The sequence below is a fragment of the Podarcis raffonei genome, chromosome 5 (assembly GCF_027172205.1).
Source record: "Podarcis raffonei isolate rPodRaf1 chromosome 5, rPodRaf1.pri, whole genome shotgun sequence".
NCBI lineage: Eukaryota > Metazoa > Chordata > Lepidosauria > Squamata > Lacertidae > Podarcis > Podarcis raffonei.
This window is the reverse complement of record NC_070606.1, coordinates 78,646,303-78,656,436: the sequence shown is the minus strand read 5'-3', so window position 1 is coordinate 78,656,436 and position 10,134 is coordinate 78,646,303.

The window sequence follows — 10,134 nt, the reverse complement described above, 5'->3', positions numbered from 1 at the left end:
TTGAAATTCGGAGTTGATAGAAACAAAGTTAATGATTGAGAAAAGTTTTAATTTCAGAGTGAATAATTAGATGAAAATACAAAAACACAGGAAACAAGGTATTAATTTGCTGTTTATATTTATTATAAAGAATGCAGGGATGGAGGAGATGGGGAAGTCCAGTGGATGATGAAAAAAAAAAAAAAGACTTCGAAAAATGAATTTTTTCTTGTTTAATTTCTTTTTCTTTCTGTAAAACCGCTTTTGTTGTGTTATTGATGATGGATTTAGATTCTGGAAAAAAGCAATAAAAAAATTTATAAAAAAAAAAAATGAAATGTGAATGGAACTGAATTTATTTACCATCTCTGGCCACCCATGTCCTGCAAAAACCAAGATATGTCTTAAACAATGGGTAAAAGGAGAAGTGTGACTTTTGTCTTTGCGAGGGAGGGAGAGATAACAGATGATTATATAGCGAAAGGTTCTAAACATGTTGTTTCCCACTGATACCAAGGACAAAACAGAATCCATATCCGGTGCCAAAATGTGGGCATTTTAGAAGCTCCAGTGTCTCTAAGACAGACATAAACAATAAAAACGCACACCCTGGTAAGCCTGTGTGTGTGCGCGTGCGCGTGCATGCACGTGCATGCACATCTTTATATCTATATCTGACATGGTTGCTTAGCACAAAGAGGAATAAGCCTTAGAGACCTACTTGACCAGTGACACAATTTATTGCAAGGGATATTTTTTAAGGTGTGGCAAGCAGAATGTTGCCACATCTCAAGCCTTTTCTTCCCTCTTCAGGAAAAGGCAGCTGAATGTTATTTATTTATTTAGCAAAAGCAGGCCCTTTTGAATAAAACAAGTCCGTGACAGTGATCGACAGAAATTCAAGGCTAATTCTTTTCCAGGGGTCCTGCTCTTTCACATCACTTTTGCTATTATGAGGAATATTGTTCACGTTACATACAACGACCGGTTGCATTCCTTGTTTAGCAAAGAAATACCCCAGCAACAACCCAGAGGAGCTCTGAAGGTTTCATCGAGAAATAACATTAACTCAGTCTTTTCCTCTGTGGGACCTGCGTCGTTTTATGAAATAAGCAAGTCTTCTTGCCCTGAGCAGTTAAAAAAGATAAGCTAAAACCTGGAGGCATTTTTCTTGCCATGTGTTTTATTCCTATGCTAATAAACCATGTCACTTCGTGTTGTTTATTGAAAGCCTTTCTTCTATCTCCCATATTTAAAACTTCTAAATCTTCCAGTCACGTGCACTTCAGGGTTTCTTCTTATATGGACAACTTTCTCTCCCTTTCCCTTCCTCTCCTTTTAAAAAAATAAATAAATAATTACTCACTGCAGTAATGCTCTAGCTATGCAAGATTTTCTGAAAAGTCACTACTAAAAACAACTATTTGCTCTCCTTCGGGAGAACAGGCCAATATTTATTTTATTTCAACATTTATTTATTAATCCTTTGATTGCGCCCATGGCATAAAAAACAACAGCTCAGTAATCTCAAGAGACTATCTATTAATACCACTGGCTCAAGGAAACCCACAGGCAGATCAATCCAACCCACATCCTTACAATGGGGGCGGATTCCTGTTGGATTAGACAAAGGGGTCCCTCTGCCCAGTTCTCCAAGCTGAGCCAACCTCCCCCTTTTACCTGCCAAATGTTAGGATGGGCAGGAGTGTAGGCAGTGGTTTGCCTGCCAATGGTAGCCAGCAGAAGGCTCCAAACTGGGGCATTCTGAGGGTATGGGGGATCCAAGCTAGTCCAGCATGGGATCTTCTGGATCCTGTGCTAGCTGCACTCTCATAGCACAATGGCATCAGGCCTGATGCTGGAGCTAGTCCAGTCATTCCCCTCCCACAATGAGCAGCAGGGCTGAGAAGGCAGAATCGGCTCTGCAACCACAATAGATGGTATCAGTGGACACTCTGGCACCCATGGGCACCACACTGCTGACCCCTGCACTAACCAAATATTTTTTTCATGGTTACTTCTATATTTCAAAGTGACATTCTGCGGTTCAGGTGTCTTAAGTAAGGTGTCATATTGTGTCTAATTCGTGGGCTTCTGTGTAGACTGGATCTTAAGTCACTAGTTATGACTAATTAGAGAAGTCTCCTCTTTTGAAGTACAACACATCTCTTGAGAGTACAAGGATCCAACCCATTTGTCTGGTACTTCACTGCATACACCTAAATAGATTTGTATTCTCGATATTATTTCTATCTATCAAATGTTCATGGGTTGCTGAGGAAATGATTTGTGTAATACTGAATAGTGACTTTTCAAGGTTGCTTAGCATATAACACAGTGAAACAATAAAGAACTACACATGGGTGGCTTAAAAAGCAGTAATAATAATTATTATTATTATTATTATTATTATTATTATTATTATTATTATTATTATTATACCCCACCCATCTGGCTGCCAGGTGTGCATGCAGGAGCCAGGCCCTGTGACCAATAGGACTCTGCAGGACTGGGGCCATCCTAAGTTTGTTCTGAAGAGGCAAGGCGCAACCACACAGGTGAGGCCGATTGGTAACTCACAGCACCTGGTGGCAAGAGCCGGGAAGGGATATAAGGTCAGCATTTTCCCTTCAGCTCTTCGCCACAGCAACACATTCCCTGCCTTTCTGCGTTTGACTCCTTGCTCCTCGGACCCTTGACTTCGTGACCCCTTGCTTCCTGATCCTTGGACCCTTGGTTTCTTGACTCCTGGCTCTCTGACCCTCGCACTCTTGGCTTTCTGACTCCTGGCTTCTGGACTCCCGTTCCTGCTCCCACCCTGCCATCTTGCCCCCGGTCCCGACATCCCCAGCTGGGACTTCGATCACCCGTGAACCAGACCGTGACACTGGCTGCCTTTCCCAGTTTCCCAGTAACAATAGTTCAATTCACAAGCACAATTTATGTTGTTGCTCAAAAAATTAGAATCGTAGAATGGATTACAGCTCCCCCAACCCCTGGCCATGATGGCTGGAACTGATGGGATTTCATAGAATCATAGAATTGTAGTGTTGGAAGGGACCCCGAGGGTTATCTTGTCCAAAGCCCTGCAATGCAGGAATCCTGCCAACAGCCGTCCCTGGGTAGGCTTGAACCACCAATCTTCTAATTAACATGCTGCACTGACCCAGTGTGGCACAGAGAGCAAAACAAAACAAATTTCAGCTTCGGGTATGCTTGGTCAACCAGGACTTAAAATGTAAGAACATAAGGAGAGCCCTGTTGAATGAGACCAAAGGCCAATCTAGTCTACCATTATGTCCTCAAAATGGCTCTAGGAAGCCCAGAATGCTCATGATTCCCAGAGACTAGGATTGGAGGTAATGTGACTGAGCGGTGTTGCTTGGGTTCCCATTGGCGCATGTGCTTCCACCGACTTGTGTGCCAAAAAGTGACAGGGGCAGAATGGGGGAATCCCCATTTGCACATGTCCTGCAATGGAGCTCCCGTATAAGTGAAATGATGTGGTTGTTCAAGGCAGCTGTGAACCCGAAAATGTTGAAAACCACTGTTGTATGCTAAACTTAAAAGCCCCAGAAGCTATAACCTTTGAGGGTGTTGCTTCAGGCCTTTGATCACTCTGGTCACCCTTTTCTACAATGTAACCAGCTCAGCTCCTTTTTTAAAAAATAAATAAATTACCAGCTACGTGCAGACAAGTGAGTTTATACCACAACATACTAACCTAGTTGTTGGCCAGGGCCAATGATCACCTTCTTCATAAAGCAACTGATCTTTCTCATGATGGTTGGAATGTGAATAATCACAACTTATAGCTTGGATCTTTCAGGAACTTGTGAATACACGACTTACGGCTACCCATGAGAGTGAACGCAGCATTCCCTTCCCCTCTTCCTCACTCATGATTGCCATCCAAACACATTCCCCGCAGCACTCAGCTTCTTGTCGCAGAGAATAAACAAGGAAATTACTGCAATTTCCTCTTCGTTGCAACTTTTGGGCTTCCTTCTGCTTCTGTGAGAAGCTAGATGCTGAGAAGATACTGAGAAGGTGCTGAGAAGGTACTGGAAGGAAGCCATCCACAAGTGGCTGCAGCAGCTGTCAGAGCTGAGAGCTGCCACAGTCCTCTGGAGCTCTGGTCATACAAAGCCTCATTCATGGACTTCTGTAGAAATGGAATCTTAAGACACTCGTGATGAATTATGAAAGTCATTTACACTGAACTATTCTCCGCAACATACCTGTTGAAAGTACAAGCCCCTTCAGTTTTGCATTTGGCAGCATCAAATTGTATAAACAAGTGGGAGCAGCGACATTGCTTTGAGTCCTATTATTTTCAGTGACTGAACTGCTGTAAGATTCATAAGCCTGAGAACATTTCCAACCAGCAAACAAGTTCTTATTTAAGTCCCATTTAAGTCTTATTTAAGTAACAAAAGGCATAACCTGAACACGCACCACAACTCTTCCAAAGAAACTGAATTGCTGTCCTGTTAATTCTCTTTAAAGACAAGCACCTTATTCTATAGAACTTCTTAGGAAATTATAACGTAATCCAAACACATCAAGTACTTGCACTTGCAACTGTGAGATCAAGTGAGTTATTCTGTTTACTAAAAACACTTCTGTAGTACCTGTCACTGAAGTCTCAAGGTGGTATATACACATTAAAAAGTGATTCCTGCAAGTTAAATCACATGACCCTTGGGGTCTCTTCCATCTCTACAACTCTGGAGTGCAACAGTATAAACATTAGATGCAGCAGAAAACCAGGCAGAAAAGAACCAAACAGGAATTAAATATCAACAAAAGTCCCATTAAATGAAGAAGTTTCTAGGAGGCACCAAAAATTGTACCATCAAAGTTGCGGCCTGTCAAAAGTAAGGTGATTCTACATAGAAGGTGCTATTACAGAAAAGACTCACCCCCTAGTGGCCATCAGTTGGTTGTGACATCATCTGGGATGCCCAATCAGCTGGCCACTCTTCTTCACACATGCATGGTAGCTGTGGAGAAGTACCTACCTTTTCACATCAAGCCTATGTCCTGGGCAACATACCCAGAATGAGTGATTGCATAGGTAGGGAACAGAGAGGCCAGATGCAAAAAGGAAGGCTGTGCTCTTGCACCTTTAATCATTGTGCAGAAGAAGGCAATTCAGCAGGTGTACTGTGCAAGACAAACAAGACCTGCTGGAATATGCCCTGTTTTCATCTAACCATCTTAAATGGCTGAAGGGCTGCAATATCTGAAGAACTGTCTCTCCCCATATAAACCATCCCGGACTCTGCATTAATCACCTGAGGCCCTCCTTCATGTGCCACCTCCCTGTGAGGTCCAGAGGGTGGCAACACAAGAACAGGGCCTTTTCTTTAGCGGCTCCCCATTTGTGGAATACTCTCCCCATGGAGGTTCACCTGCCACCTTCATTGTATATTTTTAGGCACCAGGCAAAAACTTGCCTCTTCAACCAGGCCTTGAGCTGATTATTATTCTACAGCCTTTTAAATGTGTCTGTGGGAACGGAGGTGGGGGTATTGTTTTGCTGTTTTGTTTTACTTATTTACTTGTTTTTAATCCTGCATTTTATTATTTGAACCACCCTGAGATCTTGTGATGAAGGGGGGGGGATAAATCTATTAAATATCTGAAGGAGCGTTTCCACCCCCATCATTCTACCCTGACACTGAGGTCCAGCGCCGAGGGCCTTCTGGTGGTTCCCTCACTGAGAGAAGCCAAGCTACAGGGAACCAGGCAGAGGGCCTTCTTGGTAGTGGCGCCCACCCTGTGGAACGCCCTCCCACCAGATGTCATAGAGAACAACAACTACCAGACTTTTAGAAGACATCTGAAGGCAGCCCTGTTTAGGGAAGCTTTTAATGTTTGATGCATTACTGTATTTTAATATTTTGTTGGAAGCCACCCAGAGTGGCTGGGGAAGCCCAGCCAGATGGGCAGGGTATAAATAACAATAATAGTAATAATAGTAGTAGTAGTAGTTGTAATAATAATAATAATAATAATAATAATAATAATAATAATAATAATAAATTTAATAAATAAATGGTCAGTCTTGGAAACCCCAACCCCTTATCTCTGTTTTACTTTCACAGTTTCTCTCCCCTTGAAATATTCTGTGGCCTGTATTCGTTCAAGGTGGCAGTGGCAGTGGCGGGGAGGGCCGGCCGTCCCCACTTGTTCAAGGCATTTGCAACGCTCATTTTTCACTCTTGGATATTTGATTACTGTAAAACCCAAGACCCGTTTTCACCGCACAAGCATGCTCTTTCATGGAGCAGTAGGAATCGTGAAAGGAGACGCACGGCCGTTTAGCAAAACTAGATTACGTGATAAATAATGGGGGGGGGGGGAGAGGGAGGGATAAGAATAAGGAGCTCTGAGGTTCTCAAAAGCTCTTTGCAAATGCAGAGCATGTTTTGTTGTGCCATGCTAATTTCCTTAGGGAGTGATTTCCCGGTGGCTGCTTAGGCACAGGCCTACTTTGTGAATTGTCACATAGGGAAAAGGAGAAGTAGCTGCCGAGTCACAGTTGCCATAGAGATGGCAACACTTTCCAGCATAGCAATGGCAACAGGCTTCACCAGAGCATCTTCCGCCTTCACGCTGGCTGATATGCCGGCGCCCACAAAGCCACCCATTGTGGCAAAAGGGAGCCAAGTGAGTTGAGATGAACAGAGATGTGATCCGCAACCCCATGTATATGCTGGCAGAAGCAAGCAGTGCTCAAGGCAGGGATGTGGATGCCCTCCCATTTCCCTTTTAGTAAAGGTAAAGGTACCCCTGCCCGTACGGACCAGTCGTGACCGACTCTGGGGTTGCGCGCCCATCTCGCTTAAGAGGCCGGGGGCCAGCGCTGTCCAGAGACACTTCCGGGTCACGTGGCCAGCGTGACGAAGCTGCTCTGGCGAGCCTGTGCAGCACATGGAAACGCCGTTTACCTTCCTGCTATAAAGCAGTACCTATTTACCCACAGCGCCACCTGCGTCCCTTTTAGGCAGCCCTATAACAATCCCGGGACGCGGGTGGCGCTGTGGGTTAAACCACAGAGCCTAGGACTTGCCGATCAGAAGGTTGGTGGTTCAAATCCCCGTGATAGGGTGAGCTCCCGTTGCTCGGTCCCTGCTCCTGCCAACCTAGCAGTTCGAAAGCACAAAAGTGCAAGTAGATAAATAGGTACTGCTCTTGCGGGAAGGTAAACAGCGTTTCCGTGCATTGCTCTGGTTCGCCAGAAGCGGCTTAGTTATGCTGGCCACGTGACCTGGAAGCCAGTAAAGTGAGATGAGTGCTGCAACCCCAGAGTCGGCCATGACTGGACCTAATGGTCAGGGGTCCCTTTACCTTTACCTATAACAATCCCACTTCTTTTCCAGCAGTCTGGAGTCGGGTTGAACAACCTCACTCCCTTTTTCTTCCCACTTCCTTCAAAAATAATTCCACTTCCTTCTTTCTTCAGCTTTGGGTCCTGGAAGAAAGCTCCACTGAGCTTCTGGTGATGGACTGAGCAAGCCAACCTCCCTTATGCCAGGTTGGAAGGGAAGGCTGGGTTGGGCAAAGGTATTCTTCTGCTAGGGGTTGGATAGACCTGCAATTTTCAGTGTCTGTGTTTCTCATTTTAACACTCTAAAATTCACTTCTCTACTTACCTGCATCTGTGATTATTTTTTTAAAGGTCTTATTGAAAACTCACCAGCCTTTTTAGTGAAAATGTCCTCTAACGTACACATTGTACACAATTTCCCCTGAAACATTGATGTTGCTTTTTGCTCACAGAGCTACAATTCCAAGAGTTCCTTGGGAAGAGGGATTCATTGTTTAGTCACTCGGGGAATTCTGGCTCTGTGAGGGGAATAGGAGTCTCCTTACAGTTCTTAGCACCCTTAATAAACTACAGTTCCCAGGATTCTTTGGGGGGAAGTCGTGCCTATTTAAAGCGGTATGATACTGCTTTAAAGATAGAGACTTAGTCTACATCAGGGATGGGAATCTTGTAGCTTTCTAGATGCTGTTGGACTTTAACTTGCATCATCTGCCAGTTGCACTGGAGTTGGAAGTGAACAACATTGGGAGGGACACCTGTTCCCACACACACACACACACACACACACACACACACACACATATTGTAAGGAGTCGAGACAGATAGAGTTTTCCTTTTCCATCCTCTATTGAACTAAATCTGTTGAATTTGTTGTTGTTGTTGTTTTGCTCTTTGCCCCCATATTGGTACTCTTTAAAAAAGAAAAAAGAGTAGATAATAGATTGTAAATGGGGAAATGAATGAGAACCAAATCATTCACACTTGCATTATTAGCGTTTTACAAAGAATATTTCTCAAGGCCACAGAACATTAACCATACAGAAAACCATTAGTGATGAGTTCCACTCTCCATTCATTTAGTCCTCCAAGCATAACTCTGTATTTTTTTTATTTAAAAACTTATTTCAGTTAAAGCTATGCATGTCGTTTGTGCCATCTTCCCTGATTTCCTAAACAGAACCACACACACACACACACACACACACACACACACACACACCCCGCCCTTGCTGCCCGGTCTGGTTTTAATCATAGCCAGACAGGACAAAGTTTGCTGCCGAAGTTGGAAGTGCTTTGCCCACTGTACAAATGCCAAAGCTCATCTATTGTTTTTCTCGGCTTAAGAGTGGATAAGTTTCTTTCCTTACGCATGCACTCAGATCTCTTGCAGGGTGAGTCATAGCCCAGGCCTCCTACTTGAAGTAATAATTTTTATACATCATTTGCCATTTAAATAGCTCAGGAAAAGAGAGCAGTTTTATGGTTCTAGACGCCACTCTATGGCGTTATGTCTTCAAAACGACAGCTATTTAGAGCTAATTGTTTTTTAATGCACATTAGCACACTTGGATTTTTTAAAAAATATTATTAAAATAATAATAATTCACATCTTAGAAAAGCATCCACGAGAAAAAACAAGACTCCGTGCCTAATCAGTCATCAGCACAATGGTCACAATCTAGAGGAGTGCAGGAGCAATTTGTGAACATGTGCTTCCCCCCAAACCCCACCCCAAACCAAACCACATCACAAGCCACTTTTGAAACTCAGTGAAAGGGGAAGAGGAAGCTGAAAGCAGCTTGCAGCGGTGCATTGGGAGGAGGGGAGAATTGCATTTCAAAAAGGGAAAGGGGAAAAAAGCAAGTCTTTATCTATAGTTATACTGCCTTTCTGCCATCTTGGACCTCGAAGCTTAAAGGAGGTCCTTAGCCATTCTCCATTCCAAGCATTGCCCTGCAGCCCTGGGCTGGCAGTTTGTCGAAACCTTAGCAAAGACCTTTCCCATCTGTGGCACCACCATGGTTTGAATGTCCCTACTCAAAGAGAAAGGGACGCAGGTGGCACTGTGGTCTAAACCACTGAGACTAGGACTTGCCGATCAGAAGGTCGGCGGTTCGAATCCCCGCGACGGGGTGAGCTCCCGTTGCTTGGTCCCTGCTCCTGCCAACCTAGCAGTTCGAAAGCACATCAAAGTGCAAGTAGATAAATAGGTACCGCTCCGGCAAGAAGGTAAACGGCGTTTCCGTGCACTGCTCTGGTTCACCAGAAGCGGCTTAGTCATGCTGGCCACATGACCCGGAAGCTGTACGCCGGCTCCCTCAGACAATAAAGCGAGATGAGCACCACAACCCCAGAGTCGGCCACAACTGGACCTAATGGTCAGGGGTCCCTTTACCTTTACCTATTGGCATTTAAGGCCCTGAACAACTTTGTCACCAGGTTACCTGCAGAGATTGTTTTACCTTGTATATACTTCCCAGGTCCATCTTAGGCCTACTAAGACCAGGGCCTTTAATGGTCTTTGGAATATGCTGAGCTTGCTTAAAACCCCTGTGCTCACCTAGGCTTACCCTGATGAATCAACTATGCTGATTCATTAAGCTGATCTGATTTCAGACCCTCCAAGTGTCCCTATTTTCCAGACAGCCCCGGGTTTACAGAAGGCGTCTCAGTTTCTGATTTGATCCTGGAATGTCCCACTTCTCCTATTTTTTATTGGAGAAATGTTGGAGGATGTGGATTTATGCAACCCTGAGTCATCTGAAGGCAACTCTGTATAGGAACCCAGTGGCGTAGCGTGGGGGGGTGCAGGGGGG